Source organism: Bos grunniens, chromosome 7 (genome assembly GCF_055505025.1).
Source record: "Bos grunniens cultivar Pamir isolate PY7600 chromosome 7, Bosgru_T2T1.0, whole genome shotgun sequence".
Classification (NCBI taxonomy): domain Eukaryota; kingdom Metazoa; phylum Chordata; class Mammalia; order Artiodactyla; family Bovidae; genus Bos; species Bos grunniens.
The window spans coordinates 99143145-99164554 of record NC_141171.1 but is presented as its reverse complement, the minus strand read 5'-3'; the positions used below and the strand labels follow the sequence as shown (position 1 = coordinate 99164554).

Below are 21410 nucleotides of genomic sequence, written 5' to 3'. Positions count from 1 at the left end.
CACAGAGTCAGACATGACTGAGCAACTTCACTTTCATTTTTCACTTTCATGCATTGGAGAAGGAAATGGCAACCCACTCCAGTGTTCTTGCCTGGAGAATCCCAGGGACGGGGAAGCCTGGTGGGCTGCTGTCTATAGGGCCGCACCGAGTCAGACATGACTGAAGTGACTTAGCACTAGCATGTATATAAAAGCAAAGAAGAAAATATGAATGATCACTATAACCCTTACTTTTGTAAAAGGTCACATTGTCACAGTTGGCTGTGTTGGGTCTTGCTTGTAGTGCACATGGGCTCTTCACTGTGGCATGCAGACTTCTCCAGTTGTCATGGTCATGTTCTAGAGTGTGCAGGCTCAATAGCTGTGGAATCTTGCTCCTCCACCAGGGATCAATCCCGCATCACCTAGACTGGATGGTGGATTCCTAACTACTGAAACACCAGGGAAGTTTCCATGGTTTGTATTTCTCTTATCATTACCACTTCCACGTTCCCTTCATCCTCAGCTAGCATAACAGCTGATCATAGTTTTTCATCTGGTGAGTTCTCAGATTTATTCCCAGAAGAACCTGTGTCATAAGTAGAGTCCATCTGTAAAGTAGTTCTAGTTTTCTATTACTTTTTACTAGAAAACACACATGTCAGAAGAGAATCTCCTGAATTTCAGGCCTAGAGGATGTTTCCCATCACACTAACACCATTTTGCAACTATTCTCCAACTCTTTAACAGTTTTAAGGTTGTTGTGTGTGTAGCAAGGCTTTATGGAGAGTGATGGTATATGATTGTGAACAGAACATTATATAAAGCAGGAAAAGTAGGTTTATTTTCAGAGTAAATATCTATTCTTAGGAAATACAGATGCTGCCATTTCCAATATGAATATATGCAAGTTTGTCCCAGGGTAGTAGTATCATATTGGGAGTTTACTGCTTATCACTGCCACTATCAAGAGGACTCTAAGCCAAATCAAACCTTGGATAGAAGAAGTACTATCTTTTAAAGTCCACAACTAACCTCTATTACTATCACCATGGTCAATTAATTCTAGAGACCATTAAGAAAGATATGGAGTTTCTGGGCAGAGAGGCTGTGAGACATCCACAGAACTGATCATCTTTCCCAGCTGGATATTAAGAGCTTTCTCTGTTATGGTTATACTTCGTGCCTATACCAAGATGTCCTTTGACTTATCTCCTCCCCATGTATCTTGTCACCAGCTTATGGATCATGCTTGGTCCTGCTCCTTGGCCTCCAGCCAAAAGTGAGTCATGGCTTATGAATCACTGTAGATGACTCCAGTCATCTATACTTCCAGAGCAAGTAAGCAATCACACATGCCATTTGAACTTCTCTCCCCTGAGATTTTCCTTTGCCACTAGCATTCAGGAACTCCCTGATGGGGACTGCAAGGTTGATATTTTCTACCAACAGGTTGTTCAAAGTTCAAATTCTGTTTTGTTTTTTTGTTTGTTTGTTTTTTTTAGCATTCAACTGATCATAATGGATTCTTCATGAGGTCATGTATATGGGTTGAAAAGGAAGCTATATATCAGGAAGAAATGGCATAAGAATCTGGCCTACTTACTAGGACTTGGAACATTATGGAGCTTACTCGTTCCTTATGGAGTTCACTGAACTTGATCTCATAAATCACACTTGATTTTGATTATGCAGTGTTGCTGTGAACACCCAAATTTATGACTTGGTAGTTCAGAAAATACCCATTTCAGAGTCTTAGGTCATAGATAACTTGATGGCTCATAGTCAAGCATTCAATCATCTTCAAGGACATTGTGTTAAGTCAAAAGTATTTCTCAAAAGAGAGTCATTGTGTGTAGAAACTATACAGGGCTTAGCTATAAAATCATAAGGGATAATGCCATGATTAGCTAAATCTTTGCACTGTGTATCTGTCTGCTACAGACACTTTAGACACCACTGGATCTACAATATCCCAACCACCTCTATGTTGGTCCAACCATTACTTCTTGAATCTGTTCTATATTTGTCTGTTTTTAATGTAATAATACTGTGTAATTGTGTAGTTGTGTCACCAACAAGTATTTTCTGTGTTTATGGGTTTGACTATAGCTGAGTCCAGTTTAATGGCTTCTCTTGAAACTGTAAGAAGGATGGGCTTGTCTCTGGGTAGCTAACAGGGTTCCCTTCTATTCTCCAGACTTCAGGATAGATTTTGTTGGAAGGCTGTACTCAAGACTTGGGCTTTAGCTCTAGGGTACTGACTGACTGACTTTAGGTTATAGTAGTAGGAAGAATAATGCCTCCCCAAAGATGGCTACACTTAATCACCCGACCTGTAAATATGTTAAGGGCTTCCTTGGTGGCTCAGATGGTAAAGAATTTTCCTGCAATGCGGGAGACCTGGGTTTGATCCCTGGGTTGGGAAAATGTAAATATGTTACCTTACATGGCAAAAGAGACTTTACAGATATGATTAAAGTTAGCAAATCTGAGATGGGGAGATTCAGTTCAGTTTAGTTCAGTTCAGTTGCTCAGTCGTGTCTGACTCTTTGCGACCCCATGAATCGCAGCACACCAGGCCTCCCTGTCCATCACCAACTCCCGGAGTTCACTCAGACTCACGTCCATCGAGTCAGTGATGCCATCCAGCCATCTTATCCTCTGTTGTCCCCTTCTCCTCCTGCCCCCAATCCCTCCCAACATCAGAGTCTTTTCCAATGAGTCAACTCTTTGTATGAGGTGGCCAAAGTGCTGGAGTTTCAGCTTTAGCATCATTCCTTCCAAAGAAATCCCAGGGCTGATCTCCTTCAGAATGGACTGGTTGGATCTCCTTGCAGTCCAAGGGACTCTCAAGAGTCTTCTCCAACACCACAGTTCAAAATATCTTGGGTTAAATGTGTAGGTGAAGTCTAATGACATAAATTCTCCAAATCAAAGAAAACAATGAAAGATGTGAGTATGGATATGGTATGGATTTAATCAACTGCCTAAATGGGAACTGGCCAGTCTTTAGCCTTCAGAACTGTCAAGACAGCACTGAGAAAACCCCCAACAGCAACAAAGCAACAACAACCGTCTAAAAGCTGTGTGACATCATGACACTTAGGTGCACGCTAAGATGTTCCAGTCATGTCCAACTCTTTGGGCCCCACTGGAGTGCAGGCCACCAGGCTTCTCTGTCCATGGGATTCTCCAGGCAAGAATACTGGAGTATGTTGCCATGCCCTCCTCCAGGGGATCTCCCTGACTCAGGGATCGAATCTGCATCTCTTATGTCTCCTGCATTGATAGGCAGGTTCCTTACCACCAGTACCACCTGAAGAGAAAGTGAAGTCACTCAGTCGTTTCCAACTTTCTGTGACCCCATGGACTGTAGCCTACCAGGCTTCTCCATCCATGGGATTTTCCAGGCCAAGAATACTGGAGTGGGTTGCCATTTCCTTCTCCAGGGGATCTTTCCAACCCAGGGATTGAATCCAGTCTCCTGCGTTGTAGGTAGGTGCTTTTACGGTCTGAGCCACCAGGGAAATCCACCAGTACCACCTGGGAAGCCCCTAATGACAAATATATTAAGTGAATTTTGCTAAAAATGAATCTATAAAAATTAATTTCACAAGATTGTACTGTAAATGACAAATGATAGATGAGTGCTACTGATAATAAGCATTTTGATAGTGAAAAGACGATGGGTTAGTTGGTAGGAAAACTTCCAAAGCAAGAAAAGCTTAAATTAATTATGAAATAGGTGTAATATTGAGTTAACTTGAGAGGAAGGGAAGATGTCCAAGCAGAGAAAATAACAGAAATAATGACTTGTGAAAATATGTGACTGAATGTTAATAATAGTTTGCAAGTTGTAGCTACATACTATAAGGGATTGCATTTGAAGCCAATGGTTTGGGCCCTTTAAAACTTAATTTTAACACTGGCTTTGCAAAGGCATTTCATACTTTTCTGTTTATGTCGATAACACAATTTAACTATTACTAGAAAATGTTGGGAATTTGAAGAACAATTGTTGCTGTCTTTCAGGGAAACCATTAGCCACAGGATATTGGTGGTACTAGTAATTATGAGATAAGAATTATCCAGATTTATGGAAAGATAATATTCACATATAATATTCAATCTTGTGATCCTTTATCTGTGTGTGTATATATATTATATATATATATTTAGAGACAGAGAAAGAATTTCAAATATCTAGGTAGAAAATTAACAATAATTTTTTAAATTTAATTTTATTTTATTTAACTTTACAATATTGTATTGGTTTTGCCATATATCCAAATGAATCTGCCACAGGTATTCATGTTTTCCCCATCCTGAACCCTCCTCCCTCCTCCCTCCCCATACCATCCCTCTGGGTCATCCCAGTGCACCAGCCCCAAGCATCCAGTATCATGAGTAGGACCTGGACTCGTGAATTATTTCATATATGATATTATACATATTTCAATGCCATTCTCCCAAATCATCCCACCCTCTCCCTCTCCCACAGAGTCCAAAAGACTGTTCTATACATCAGTGTCTCTTTTGCTATCTCGTATACAGGGTTATTGTTACCATCTTTCTAAATTCCATATAAATGCGTTAGTATACTTATTGGTGTTTTCTTTCTGGCTTACTTCACTCTGTATAATAGGCTCCAGTTTCATCCACCTCATTAGAACTGATTCAAATGTATTCTTTTTAATGGCTGAGTAATACTCCATTGTGTATATGTACCACTGCTTTCTTATCCATTCATCTGCTGATGGACATCTAGGTTGCTTCCATGTCCTGGCTATTATAAACAGTGCTGTGATGAACATCGGGGTACATGTGTCTCTTTCAATTCTGGTTTCCTCAGTATGTATGCCCATCAGTGGGATTGCTGGGTCATAAGGCAGTTCTATTTCCAGTTTTTTAAGGGATCTCCACACTGTTCTCCATAGTGGCTGTACTAGTTTGCATTCCCACCAACAGTGTAAGAGGGTTCCGTTTTCTCCACACCCTCTCCAGCATTTATTATTTGTAGACTTTCGGATCACAGCCATTCTGACTGGTGTGAAATGGTACCTCATAGTGGTTTTGATTTGCATTTCTCTGATAATGAGTGATGTTGAGCATCTTTTCATGTGTTTGTTAGCCATCTGTATGTCTTCTTTGGAGAAACGTCTATTTAGTTCTTTGGCCCATTTTTTGATTGGGTCATTTATTTTTCTGGAATTGAGCTTTAGGAGGTGCTTGACCCTTTACATAGAAAACCTTAAAGACTCCACTAGAAAATTACTAGAACTAATCAATGAATATAGTAAAGTTGCAGGATATAAAATCAACACACAGAAATCCCTTGCATTCCTATACACTAATAATGAGAAAATAGAAAGAGAAATTAAGGAAACAATTCCATTCACCATTGCAACAAAAAGAATAAAATACTTAGGAATATATCTACCTAAAGAAACTAAAGACCTATATATAGAAAACTATAAAACACTGGTGAAAGAAATCAAAGAGGACACTAATAGATGGAGAAATATACCATGTTCATGGATTGGAAGAATCAATATAGTGAAAATAAATATACTACCCAAAGCAATTTATAGATTCAATGCAATCCCTATCAAGCTACCAATGGAATTCTTCACAGAACTAGAACAAATAATTTCACAGTTTGTGTGGAAATAAACAATAAAATTAATCGAGATTAAAAGGGAAAAGAGTAAAGACAAATTAATGAAGTAAGAAACACAAAAATTATAACACCAATAAAGACCAGTAAAATAAACATAATATGTCTAAAAGATTTTTAAAGGGAAACAAATAGTACTATCAGATTTGAGTAATTAAGCGGGGGGAACAGGAGACTCAGAGAGAAGAATACACTTTGAGGGGAGCCTTGACCTGGATATGACTGACGAAGTTAGCCTGAAGTGACCCAGGTAGAGGATTTGGTAGGATAGTCAACATAATTCTCATTGTCCCTCACACCAGTGCCAGCAGGCCTGTTTGAACACAGCAATCACAGAGGAAAGTGTGCTCCTTGATTAGTCCATCCTGGTCTGCTTCTTGTAGAGAATTGTTGAGGAGAATGGATGTAATAGCACAGATGGAAGATACCTTGGAAGGACACTGTGGTGAATATCAGATGATTTCTGTTTTTACTTCTCTGCCTGAGAGAAATACACACTACACAGTTTATATTAAATTCAGACACTGAATAGAGAAGTAAGCAAAACCACTTGATAGCTTCAGAAGTTAGTGTGTAGCCCAAACTGAGAAAACAAAAATCTTTCTACAGATGTTATGCCTGAGGTATCAGGAAAGATATCTTCCTAAGAAGTCCATGTTAGACTCATAGAGGTAAATTTGTAGTCAGATTACTAAACAAATAATGAGATTGTCCCTGAAGGATCTATTTAAGCCAGAGAGTCAAAAAATGAGAAGAGAGACAAAGACCAGACATCAGTTTAACATATTATTGGCCAGGGGATTTTTGCAGAAACTAATGCCTTGGTATTAACACATCTCTAGTCAGTAATACATTAAGTTCACAGGTCTCTTCATGGCTGAAGCTAGCTTCAGTCAACAGTTTCCATTTCCTAGCAGTTTGGAACAATATATTCTTTTAAAAAAATTGTTGGAATATAGTTACCTTACAGTATTGTTTCTGCCATACAGCAAAGGGAATCAGCCATACGTGTACATACATCCCTTCTTTTTTGAGTTTCCTTACCATTTAGTTCACCACAGATCATTGAGTAGAGTTCCCTATTAGAAAAAAACAGACATAGAAAAAACACCAAACATAGAAAAAAAATCAGATCAACTCCTAAATAAATGGGCTTACGATTTCTCCCCAAGAACTTTGACATGCTAAGTCCGTGCATGTCTACTACACAGAAGGTTCTCATTAGTTCTCTGTTTCATACATAGTAGTGCATGTATGTCAATCCTAATCTCCCATGTCATCCCATCCCTGCTTTCTGCCTTGGTGTCTATATGTTCTCTACGTCTGTGTCTCTATTTCTGCTTTGCAAATAGGCTCATCTTTATTATTTTTTCTATATTCTACATATATAATTACTATACGATATTTGTTTTTCTCCGACTTACTTTACTCTGTACGACAGTCTCTGCTGCTGCTGCTGCTGCTGCTGCTGCTAAGTCGCTTCAGTCGTGTCCGACTCTGTGTGACCCCATAGATGGCAGCCCACAGGCTCTACCATCCCTGGGATACTCCAGGCAAGAACATTGGAGTGGGTTGCCATTTCCTTCTCCAATGCATGAAATTGAAAAGTCAAAGTGAAGTCGCTCAGTCATGTCTGACTCTTAGTGACCCCATGGACTGCAGCCTACCAGGCTCCTCTGTCCATGAGATTTTCCAAGCAAGAGTATTGGAGTGGGATGCCACAGTCTGACTCATTGGAAAAGACTCTGATGCTGGGAGGGATTGGGAGCAAGAGGAGAAGGGGAAGACAGAGGATGAGATGGCTGGATGGCATCACTGACTCGATGGACGTGAATCTCAGTGAACTCCAGGAGTTGGTGATGGACAGGGAGGCCTGGAGTGCTGTGATTCATGGGGTCGCAAAGAGTCGGACACGACTGAGCCACTGATCTGATCTGATATCTCAGGAAAGGACACAGTGTCATTCCTTTTTTATGGCTGAGTAATATTTCACTGTATATATGTATCACATCTTCTTTATCCATTCATTCATCTGTTGATGAACACTTAGGTTGCTCCTATGCCCTGGCTATTATAGTGCTGCAATGAACATTGGGATGTATGTATCTTTTTGAATTATGGTTTTCTCTGGGGGTATGCCTAGGAGTGGGATTGCTGGGTCATATGGTAACTCTATTTTTAATTTTTTAAGGAACCTCCATACCATTATTCACAATAGCTGTATTAATTTACATTCCTACAAACAGTGCATGAGGGGTCCCTTTTCACCACACCACCTACAGCATTTATTGTTTATAGATTAAACAATGAATTCTTGGTTAAACTAGTTTAATATGGGCTTTAGTCACAGAATTTGATATTTGAAGATAGAATATTTCAAGTGAAGGACCTAAATTACAGAATTGTCCCAGTTGAAGTTGGAAGCAGAGCAGTAGTGTTCCTTAATGTTCACTTAGGATGCCCACAGAGCAAAACAATTGAATTATTATTGCCTGTTGGCAAAGGTCGGTCTAGTCAAGGCTATGGTTTTTCCAGTAGTCATGTATGGATGTGAGAGTTGGACTATAAAGAAAGCTAAGCACTGAAGAATTGATGCTTTTGAACTGTGGTGTTGGAGAAAGCTCTTGAGAGCTCCTTGGACTGCAAGGAGATCCAACCAGTCCATCCTAAAGGAGATCAGTCCTGGGTTTTCATTGGAAGGACAGATGCTGAAGCTGAAACTCCAATATTTTGGCCACCTGATGCAAAGCACTGACTCATTGGAAAAACCCTGATGCTGAGAAAGATTGAAGGCAGGAGAAGGGGTAAACAGAGGATGAGGTGGTTGGATGGCATCACCGACTCAATGGACATGAGTTTGAGTGAACTCCAGGAGTTGGTGATGGCCAGGGAGGCCCGGCATGCTGCAGTCCTTGGGGTCGCAAAGAGTTGGACGTGACTGAGTGACTGAACTGAACTGATTGCCTGTTGTCTATTTTGGAAATCAGAGTGTGTATTAATGAAGCTAGTGTACATATAAATATCTTTTACAAATATTTATTAGCTTTTTTTTTAGGTTTTTTGGCAAAGTTCATAAAAATTAAACCAATTTCTGTCCAAGCTAGCTACCTGTAATCTTAAAAGAAATAAAATATGGGTTTTTAGACAGAGTCTTTTTGTGGTCAACAACCATAGGAAATGACTAATCACATTACTTTTATATGTAGAAAACTTAGTCTTCTGCTGTGAAATAATTATTTTGTCTCCACTTCAATATCAGCTGGACAAGCTTTCTTTCTGTTTTCTTCAAGTAGTGAGTAGTGTTTATTTGATAGAGTTAATTTCTGGCACTTGAGTATTTTCTTACGAGCTTATATCTGTATTTAAATTTTTTAAATTTCGTTATCTTTTTATGTTCAGAAGCAAAAAATAGTCCACATTGCCACATTACTAAGACGATTGTTTTATCATGCTGAATATTTCATTTTACTATATCTCTACCCATTAACTACATCAAATGCTTTTGAAGGCTGCAGCAAGGGAAAGAAATATAAATAAATATGTGAAAGCCTTTTTTCTATACTAGTCATAGACACTTACAGCAGTGTCCTATTTGTAAAATTATTTCAACATCACTAACATAAGGGGAAAAAAAAACAGATAAACTCCTAAATAAATGGGCTTATGATTTCTCCCCAAGAACTTAGACATGAGGGTATGTGTATGTGGAAATTCTTTCACTATAATCTCAAAAAATATATAAAATATCACCATTCTAAAGAAAAGAAATCTTCAATATGATTATCAGATAAAGTTGTCAGACCAGATGTGTCATAGTAGAAACTTCAGCCAATAGATTTGGGATGGTGTATTCCCAAAATTAACCTCAGCCCTATTGTGGAGCAACACTGGTTCTCTCGGTTAATGATAATAATTATAGCTTCAGTGATTAGATAAGTCCTACTGTAGAGGTAAACTAATCAGTCTCACTTAGAACTGATGTCATTGTATATTCATTTGATTCATTCCCATTATGATTTGGCATTCTATTTTCCTCTATTTGAATAGCTTGGTTCATGTCCTGTGGTAAAGTATGGTTAGTATTCTGTTTTTATATACTAATCTTTAGATTTGTTTATGTAACCATTCCTCTCCTAGAAGATCCATTCCTGTTTTGATAAGGTTGCATTTCTGACATGAGGACCATAATTTGAAATGTAGTACTATGATAAAATCAGCAGGGCAAATCTCACTTGGATGAGAGTCATTCATCACTTCCTGCTTCTCAAAACAAAATGAATATGCACCACCCTCTTGCCTTTCCCTAATTACCTCTCACCACATTCAGGGAAGACATGTCCTGGTAAATCTAAGTATTTGTAGGAGCTCTAATAAAAGAATTACTTTCCCTAAAGGCAATTTTATGTAAACTATGTTTGCAGGCTTTTCTACTTAAATGTTACTTGGAAGCAGGTTTACTACAGCTGCTTCAATAATTTCTCTCAATTCAGTTAGATTTATAGCTGGATATAGCATATAAGCTGAATGTACAGGTTTTATATGCAATATATGTCAGTCTTACTCCTGGAGTGATCATTAGAGTCTCTGAAAAAGTAGCCAAGATTTTGGCTGTGTAAGCTACAACTTGCTTACACAATTTTAATTTATTTGCAATCAGAGTTTGAGAGGGTGTCTGAAAATACTAGGCATGTTTTCAAAAATCACAGCCAACTTCTGTGACAGTGAATTGTATTGCCAGAAGAACTGATATATTTAATATACAATAAATCTATGTCTTAATCTACGTCCTGTTAACCTTTGCTATTTATGAAGTATTCTGTAAAATCATTTTTATATGAAGTAAAAATGTCTGTTATCAAGGAATATAAGCATTTTGTAAATGATGAGTAACTAGCTTGGGGAAGGAGAAAAGGAAAGAAAAATAGAGATCCAATTTGCAACATTTGACAGTTTTTGTTGAGCACATGTTCCTATTCTAACTGAATCCAAGCTACTAACATGTCATCAGTGAATGTGGAGCTAGGAAAAGATGTGCACAAAATGTTCTCATGAACTAGAGACATTTGGCTGCAACACATAAGTGAATAAGATAATTTTAATATGGAATTGGATTTTTTTTTTCCTCAGGGAAACAATAAAGGATCTAAGCTTAACATGCCATAGAGACGTTATAGAGATGAAAATATGAGGATTTTAAATTTAGTTAAATTGAATTTTAAGTAAAATGATTTCGGTTGGAAGTAATATAGTAGGATATTTTGCCCTGGTTCATTCATTTTACTGCTGAAGAAAGCAGTTTCCAAGGCATACAGAGATTTGCTTCAATTGTAGGACTGGTTAGTTGACAAAGCTTGAACTATGACTGATTTTCCACACGCTGACAGTGAAAAAAAAATGGGACAAGAATTGAATAAAGTTTCAGTAGATCAAGTTTTAAAAGGTTTTTAAAATGGGTTATTCTGAGGTCCAAATTCAGCAACCTCTTTCTTTTAGGACTAATGACTGTACTTTTCAGTAGAATTAAAAAATTAAAATCATTAAATTATAAATGAAGTGAAAAGATTTGGTTCCATGTAATGTGAGGTGAACTTGTTCCACTGCGTCTTCCACTGAAGTCAGCTATAAAGTCTGAAGAAAATGCATGGAACAGCTATTTGAGGGCTCTGAAAAGTAAATAGTAGTAAATACATAGAAGAATTGGAGAAGGCAATGGCACCCCACTCCAGTAGTCTTGCCTGGAAAATCCCTTGGATGGAGGAGCCTGGTGGGTTGCAGTCCATGGGGTCGCTAAGAGTCGGGCAGGACTCAGCGACTTCACTTTTACTTTTCACTTTCATGCATTGGAGAAGGAAATGGCAACCCACTCCAGTGTTCTTGCCTGGAGAATCCCAGGGACGGGGGAGCCTCGTGGGCTGCCGTCTATGGGGTCGCACAGAGTCGGACACGACTGAAGCGACTTAGCAGCAGCAGCAACATTGAAGAATAAAACCAGAATTCTAACTATTACTGAAATAGCAGTAAGTTTTCCCTCTTCTCCTTCTGGTGTACACTGACTTAGCATAGCTTGAGACCTGAAAGTGGGTGAGGTCCCTGACCCAGTGTGCTCGACGATAAGCCTTCTGGTTCTGGCCTGAGAAGAAAGGGTCTCCTAACTTTCAGAGAGAACAGGGGGAACCCTTGAAGGTTGACCTGTTCTCCACTCTCCTATATCTCAGCCTCGAAACAAGAGTGCAGTGTGGCAGTATCAGCAGGCGTGAAACACGCAGCCGCAGTAACTGAAAATTTAAGACAGGGAAACTTACTCTGATTGGAGGACCACAGTTCCAAGAGGAGAAGGCAAGTCTATTTTTTTCCTGGTTTTTGTCTCTCTCTCTTTGTCATCTTGTCTCTTTAATAACAGTACAGATATGGGAACTTCATGACAAATGCAGGTAAATAAAGGCCCAGACATATGCCAAAGCCTGTAAAAAAAGAAGGCCTAGGGTACCACAAAGTATGAAGGAGATTGTAGAGAAAGACAGACTTTGGAAAGTAGCCCTGTGTTTATGAACTCTTGAGCTCACCTCTAAGATGTGTTTGGGTGAATCTGATCTAAACAGGGTGAGCAGACATCCAAAACTAATCCATGAGATCAGATCACTGCCGAGATCCCAGATTAGACAGTGGGTAGGGCGCAGATGAGACAGCTCTGAATAGCCCTTCAAAGATTTAGAAACAACACTTACATTGAAGCCATGACCTACAGAACTTAACGGTCTTAACCAACATAGATTTATTTTCTGTCAGAACAGCAAAAAATGGCAAAAGCATGCTCTATAGTATTTAAATAAGACAAAGTCTCATAATATTCAAAATGAAGAGCAAACCATTTAAAATACCTTAGCATAAAGAAAATCAGAAAGATATCAACTAAGGTGGGGAAAAAAACACCAAAAGACATCAAATTTGAGACAACAGATATTACATTTATTTTAGAAAAACTTTAAAGCTGCACTTTATAAAAATATGTCAACAAATAAGGATGTACATCATTGAAATGAATTGAAAGAAATTCTCAGTAATCAATGATATAAGTAATAGAAAAAGCATTTATAAATCAAATGGAAATTATCTAGTTTTAAATTCCAAATAGAAAGTAGCCAATTCAACCAAAACAGAAACGACTGACAAAGTGAACAGCATATGAGGTGTCTTTGAAAGGTCACCCCTGACAGAAGTTGAGAGAGACTTCAACAGAAAAATACAAAAAGTTGAAGAAAAAGAAGGGTTGGAAAATCCCAAATTTGGCAAAATACATAAATGTATATATTCAGGACGTTCAGTGAGCCCCAAATAGTGTATATGCGTTAGTTCGCAACCTCAGGAGCTTCCTGTGTGGTCAGAGACTGACATCTGTACATGTGAGGAAAGCAGGGACCAGAGAGAGGCAGGCCCGTCCAGAGTGGAAGGTGGCAGGTCATAGCAAGGGAGTGACAAAGAGGCTGGTCTAGGGCTCCACGAGATGGAAAAGATCTCCACACCTGCTGGCCCAAACCTTAAAACTTTACACGGAGGCCTTAAAGGACTGCAGCTCACATACACAGTCCAGATGGTCTCAACAGCATGTTCAGTTCAGTTCAGTCACTCAGTCGTGTCTGACTCTTTACGACCCCATGGACTGCAGCACCCCAGGCCTCCCTGTCCATCACCAACTCCCAGAGTTTACTCAGACGCATGTTCATTGAGTTGGTGATGCCATCCAACCATCTCATCCTCTGTCGGCCCCTTCTCCTTCTGCCCTCAATCTTTCCCAGCATCAGGGTCTCTTCCAAGGAGTCAGTTCTTCACATCAGGTGGCCAAAGTATTGGAGTTTCAGCTTTAGCATCAGTCCTTGCAGTGAATATTCAAGACTGATGTCCTTTAGGAGGGACTGGTTGGATCTCCTTGCTCTCCTATACTCCTGTATTCTTGAAACTAGCTTCTACTGTGGAAATGGTGGGCATAAAGTACATTTCAAAGGGATGGATGAGGAGCCTCTGATTAGGTGCCACGTCCCCTCCATGACCTGCTCCAACAATATGCAAAGCAACTGATATTAAGATATATCATTATCAACTGCTAAAAATTAAAGACAGAAAAATACTGAAAGTAGCTGGAGAAACATGACAAACTACGTACAAGCTAAGGATCCAAATGATAGTATATTACTCTTCAAAATCTACAGAGGTAAGGAAGTAGCACATGATTAAAGATATGAAATAAATGGTTAACCTTAAGTCTGTATTCAAGGAAAATATCCTTTAAGAAATAAGGTGAAGTAAATACAGTCTCAGAGGAAAGAAAATTGGGAGAATCCTTTGTAAGAAAACATGCCTTTGTTTCTGCTTTTTAAAATCGCTGTACAAAGTTCTTCAGGCAGAAATAAGATTGTATCAAATGACAAAGTAGAATACTTATTAAAGAAAACTCTCAAAATAAGAGAGCTATTAAATCAAAAAAAAGTCAACTCACTAAAAATATGTATGCACCTAACTAAAGTACCTCAAAATACTGAAGAAAATATGGCCTTTAAAAATTGAAGTATAGTTAATTTACAACATTATATTAATTACAGGTGTATAGCATAGTGATTCAATATTTTTGCACATTATACTCCATTAGAAGATACTACAGGAAAATGGCTGTAACTCTCTGTGCTATGCAATATATTTTTGTACTTATGTATTTTATACCTTGTGGTTCATATCTCTTAGTTTCATACCTAAAATTTACCTCTACCTCCTTCCCCCTACATGTCCCCCTTCACCAGTTTGTTTTTGAGGAGGGCCCAGCAATCCACTCCAGTATTCTTGCCTAGAGAGTCCCATGGACAGAGGATGGGCTACAGTCCCTGGGTTGCAAAGAGTCAGGCACAACTGAAGTGACTAGCATGCAGGCAGGTTTTTTCAATGTCTGTGAGTTTGTTTCTGTTTTGTGTATACATTCATTCCTATTACTTTTTAGATTCCAAATATAAGTGATACAATACAGTACTTGTTTTTCTCTGCCTTAGGTCACTAGGCATAACAGTCTCTAAGTCCATCCATATTGCTCCAAATGGCAGGATTTCATTCATTTTTATGGCTGAGTAATATTCTGTTGTATATACATACCACATCTTCTTTGTCTGTTGATGAGCACTTGGGTTGCTTTTTTTCTTGGCTACTGTAAATTGTGCTCCCGTGAGCACTGAGGTACACGGATATGAATTAGTGTTTACATTTTTCCAGATATATACTCAGGAGTGGAATTGCTAGATCATATCGTAGTTCTGAGGAACCTCCATACTGTTTATTGTTTAAATAGGTGATGAACCAATTAAGCAAATATAGACTCTTTAAAAGAATAAATAAATCTACTGTTTTAATTGAGACTGCAACGCCCTTCTTGAAGTAATTGACAGAATTACCAGGGAAAAAAATGAACAATACAGAAGAATAGCATAAACCACCTGGATCTAATTGACATTTGTAGAAAACCTTACCCAACAGTAGAAACATAGAATATTCACTAAAATAAACCATATCTTCGGTTAGGACATAAAGCTAAAAGTAAACAAAAGGTTGAGGAAAGAATGTTGATTTTAAGTATACATTTTACTTACAGCTATCAAATTTCTCTGCCATATCCCTTTCTACCTTCTGTCATAGAATCACATTCATTTTTCAAGAGTTATGGTATTTAACATTAGAGGATTTTTTTTAATAATGCTAGTTGTATGGCTCTACATTGTCTGTTTGCTTTGTTTACCACAGCTTCAGTAGTTTCTGGTTATTTTGTTTAGGTTCATTTTACTGTTGGGGCTTCCCAGGTGGCTCAATGGTAAAGAATCTGCCTGCTGATTTAGAAGATGCGGGTTGATCCTTGAATTGGGAAGATCCCCTGGAGAAGGAAACGGCAACACCCTCCAGTATTCTTGCCTGGGAAATCCCACGGACAGAGGAACCTGGCGGGCTACAGTACGTGGTGTTGCAAAGAGTTAGACACAGCTGAGCAACTAAAAAACAAGATTTTATTGTTAGCTGAAATCCAGTCAGGCCTTTCTTTAACAATTTCTCACCTGTTTTTTTTTTTGAAGAGTTTCATCTTTGTTTCATAACTATTATGGTAATAGTTTATAACAATTTGACCGATTCTCATATTTGGGTCAAAATATTTTGTGAAAAAGCTGCATTTTTTTTTCTGCTCTATACGTTATATATTTATGTAGAAGACACTATCCTCTTTGCTTTGACACAAGCCATTTATTTTTTATACCTGTTCTCTCAAGAATAACTTTTTTATCTTTTAATACCAAAAGTCAATACCTAGTATTAGTCAGCTCTTGCCATGGTAATACTGATAGCTTATAACCGCCCACAGAGGACAGTGACATAGAGTGTTAAGCACTGGTTACATGTCTGAGTTTTTATTGTCTGAGTTTTGGCTGTGGCAGCTCTGCCACAAGATGCTGATTGCTGGTCAGATGGGGAGGATCTGCCCTGTGCAGCTCATTTTGGGATCCAGCTAGCAGCTAACCGGGTAGTGGTATTGGGTCATGAATTTCTAAAGGCAGTGATTACAGGATTACAAAGACATGCAGAATCCTCCAAGTCACTCACAGCCTAGGTTCTGAACAGGCTCGCTGCATGTCTACCCTTGTTCCCTCAGTCAAAGCAGTTGCTTGGTCAAGAAATACACCAGTTGAGCAGGAAGTGGTTCTCTAATATGTGGGTAGCAGGAAAGGGAATGGTTTGCTGAATAATAATCTGATCTACTACGTATCTCTGATTTTTTGATATCAACCTTTCTCATTATACAATGTGCATCTGTAAATGGACAGGTTTTGTTTCTTTCACAAAAATCTCATAACTAGCATCTTTTATCTAATTTCTTAAATCTCAGCCTCTCCCTGCTTTCAGGATTTGAAGCTGTAAAGTCTGTTCATGCTGGTATTTTGATCACGATCTGAGTTTGTTCAGTAGCCTGAAGGTCATAATATATTTTTCAAATGTGTACTGATGATTTTTTTAATCAATTTGTTGATATTACCTGAAGTCATACGTTTAACCTTGTTCATTTCTTTATTCATTTAACATATATGTTTTAAGGACTTGCTATGTGCTGGGTGTCCTTATGAATATAATGGTAAAAATTATAAAATCATGAATGTTTAGTTGGGTATTAAACAAGCAAACAAAATAACCTAATTGATAATTGAAGGCTTTAAATAAAAAGTTTATTGATTAAACTCCAAATGCAATGGCACCCCACTCCAGTACTCTTGCCTGGAAAATCCCATGGACAGAGGAGCCTGGTAGGCTGAAGTCCATGGGGTCGCTAAGAGTTGGGCACGACTGAGCGACTTCACTTTCACTTTTCACTTTCATGCATTGGAGAAGGAAATGGCAACCCACTCCAGTGTTCTTGCCTGGAGAATCCCAGGGACGGGGGAGCCTGGTGGGCTGCCATCTAGGGGGTCACACAGAGTCGGACACGACTGAAGTGACTTAGCAGCAGCAATCACCTGTTGGTTAGGTGCCCCTTCTTCTCTTTTCTTTATGTACATATATATTCTCTCTATATATACAAATATAGGCATAAATACACACATATATATATTCTCTAAAGGCTTTTTTGTTAATATTAACTTCTACTGTCTTAGCAAATTTCAATTATACAATACAGTGTTATCAACTATAGTCATACTGTTACACATTTATCTCCTTAGATATTATTCATCTTAAAGCTGAAAATTAGTACCCTTTCACCAACCTCTTACTGGCTACTCCCTTCAACCCTTGGCAAGTACTTTTCTACTCTGCTCCTATGAACTTGACTTTTGGGGAGATTCTATGAAGAAATGACACCATGACCGATTTGTCTTTCTCTGGTTTATTTCACTTAGCTTAATGCCCTCAAGATCCACTCATCCTTTTATAAATAGCAGGACTGCCTTCCTTTTCATGGACAAATAGCAAAACGTTCCTGTATAGAATTTGAAGCTGTATATAGGAAAGGTTTGTTATTTATGTTTGTTTTATACATAGATATATGTGTGTGTGTACATATATATATAAGGGTTTGTTATATATAGATGCATATATATATGTATATAAGGTTTGTTTTATATATGTATATATATATGGGTTTGTTTATATATATATATATATATATTCTCACAATTTCTTTATCCATTCATCTGTTAATAAACACCTCTGGCTATTGTGAATAACACTACAATGAACAGAGGAGTACAGAGATACCTCTTTGGTATCCTGCATTCATTTCCTTTGGATGTATAACCAGAAATGGGATGCTGGATCATATGGTAGGTCTAGTGTTAATTTCTTGAGGAACCTCCACACTGTTCTCCACAGTGGCTGTACCAATTTACATTACAGCCAGCAGTGCGCAAGGATTCCCTTTCTCCACATTCTTGCCAACACTGAAGTGTCTCCTGCCTTTTAGATGATGGCCTTTCTAACAGGTGTGAGGTGATGCCTCGCTGTGGTTTTGGCCTGCATTTCCCTGATAGTGACGTTGAGCACCTTTCCGTGGACCTGTTGGACATCCGCATGTCGTCTTTGGAAAATGTATCTTCAGTTCATCTGCCTATTTGTTAATAACATATTCTTATTATAGCCATCTTCACTAGCAAACAGAATGGGACTGTTCCTTATTTCAGCTTATGATTTTAACGTTCTTTTTTCCCTGTGGAGGTATATTTGACATAAAACAAACTGCATATGCTAAACTATACAGGTGATAATATAGTTCATAATATAGTTCACAGGTATGAATATACCTGTGAAACTGTCAGTGCAATCACGTTGTGAATATAGACATCATTTTAAAAGTTTTACTCCTCTGGAATTTTTCATCCTGTCCTTCTCCCTACTCTTCACCAAGTCTGCAGGCAACCATCAGTTTTCTTTCAGTCACTATGACTGGCATTTTCTACAATTTATATTAATGGAATCATATCATATATATACTTTTTTTTTTTTTGTCTTTTTGCCTATAAATATTTGACTTCCTAGAAATTAAACATTCTCTATTCTGAGCAAGGATAACATTCTTAGGTCAGACAAAAGTCATGTTATATCATTTCTCTAAGTTGTCAGTAGCTTCCAACAGTCAACAAGAGGAGAGAGATCAGTTTCTTCTCCCACCAATCTTTTTTTGTAATCTGGAATTGACCTATTTTTTTGGCTGCATTTATATGCCTCTGTCCCCCAACTCTACTTGCTTTACATAAACCTACTAACTCTATGTTAATCTGTTCTTTTCCTCTTGTCCTTACTCTCCTTGAGCTCCCTGTCCTTCATTTACCTGTGAAGCTTCGTGTTCATGTTTGCTATATCACTAAATCACTTCGCATATACTTTAGCCAATAGACTTTAAAAACAAGATGTACATAATTTTATTATACTTACTGTATTATAATTTTTGATTTATCAAAGCTCTTGCTAAATGATTGACTTACTAAGAGCAGGGACTTTATTTATGATTTATTTCCAGGTGATCAGGATAGGGCCCAGAAAATGTGGCTCTCTGTAAATGTATACTGAGTAAATAAGTGATGGAATAAACAGAAATGTAGATAATTTTTTTTGCTATTTCTGCATCAGATATGTGGGCATTGGCAACAGTTGTACAGCCATGAAATGTCTTCATCCGGCAATTTCTGTGATGTGATGTGGTTCCTAGGATCATGCGGGAAATGTAGATGTCAACTTCTTAATGCCAGCCTCACAGTGCTTTCTTGTTAAAACAACTTTATTGTGATTTACATACCATGTAACTCACCCATTTAAGACACACAGTTCAGTGGTTTTTAATGTATTCAGAACTGTGCAACCATCACCAAAGTGAAATTTAAAACATATTTCTCACCACAAAGAAAAACCTTGTACAGTGTAGCTGCTTTTCACCTACTCTTTTGCCACTTCTTAACCCTAAGCAATCATTAATGTAATCTTTATCTCTATAAATTTGCCTATTCTGTACATTTCATGGGGCTTCTCAGCTGGCTCAATGGTAAAGAATCCACCTGCCAGCGCAGCAAACACAGGAGACACAGATTCGATCCCTGGGTCTGAAAGATCCCCTGGAGAAGGGCATGGCATACACTCTAGTATTCTTGCCTGGAGAATCCCATGGATGGAGGAGCCTGGTGGGCTGCAGTCCTTGGAGTTGCAAAGAGTCGAACATGACAGCAACTGAGCATGCATACACACATATATTTCATATATAGAGTATCTTAGATGTGTGCCCTTTTGACTGGCTTCTTTCACTTAGCATAATGTTTTTCAAGGACCATCCACACTATAGTATACATTAGTACTTCATTCTTTTTTATGACCAATATGCCATGGAAAATGGACATTGTACCATACTTTATCCATTCATCAGTTGATGTATATTTCTGCCTTTGGGATATTGTGAATGATGCTGTGATAAACACTCCGATGTAAGATTTCATTTCTCTTGAGTATATAGCTAGGAGAATAACTGAGTCATATGGCAATTCTGTATTTAACTATTTGTGAAACTTCCAGGTGATCTTTCAAAATGACTGAAAACATTTTGCTTTTGTCTGTAATGTACAAGATCTCTGCTTCCCACATATTTGCCAATATTTATCTGATTTTTGTTATTCTAGCCATGCTAGTGGGTGTGAAGTGAAAGGCTTAAGTTTTGAGGGACTCAGGAAGTTTAGATTTACTAAATCTAAATTTAGTAAATCTAAAATTGATGCATTAGGACTTAAGGAGAAAAAATTGATTATTATTAGTCTTTTGCAATAACCTACTTCTAATCCTGATAGAATAATTGCAGATGTTACATTTGGCCAAACATCTGAACTCAGTTTCAGAAACCTATATCTTTGAAGGCAAGGCGTCATGTCTAACTCAAAATTATCCCTTTTAAGAGGCAGTTTTGTCATATGAACTTTCCCATGATCTGTGGCTTTATAACATTTTGAGACTTAAGGTAGTTCCCCAGATCCCATGTCCTATTTTTCCATTACAAAAGTCGTAAAATCTACAATCACAGGCTTTTCTATATTTACATATAGACCCTTATATATAGACTCTTATGGCATAGGGTCATGACCTTGGCTTCATAAGTAACATGTAACTGAAGATTTGAATTGGAGTCAGTCAGTGTGACAATGAAGATTTGATCCTTTAGGGACTTTAGTAGCAGAAATGCTGGCATCCAGATGCAGGTGTCATTGCTGCTAAATGCTGTGTTGGGCATTATTCCTTCTCTCAAGTCCATCCAAAGAATCTGTGAGCAACCTAACATATTTTAATAATCTACCTACATTGGTGTTATTATTTGTATTCCCGATTGATATTGTTGTAAAGTACTTTTCCAATTTACTTCAAGTTATATATAAACCAATAAAAGATACAAATATACAGCTATATAAACAAAGCCCTTTCTTATTCCCACTACATTCTCTTTCTATAATTCTAAACTGATAACATTAGAGAAATAATAAAAATGGATTTAAGTATAGCAAAAAGTCAATTTTATTTTAAATTTAATTCCAAGGGTATAATATTAAAAATTCTACATTTATTCCCACCAGTACGTGAAATTCATGTCACACTGTTTCAACAGATATTCCACTGTATATGCTTTTATGTATCACTTCTCATGCTTTGAATTAGAGCTTTCTAGCAATTAAAAATAGTAATTTTTACAAACCTGCTTACAACCTTTTGTTTGTACTCA

At 37.9% G+C, this 21410-nt stretch overlaps 1 long non-coding RNA gene across 2 annotated transcripts in view; it reads left to right on the top strand.

Annotated features, from left to right (window-relative positions):
• Positions 1 to 21410, top strand: part of LOC147370029 (uncharacterized) — a 277352-nt gene that overhangs the window by 222439 nt on the left and 33503 nt on the right. The window lies entirely within an intron of this gene.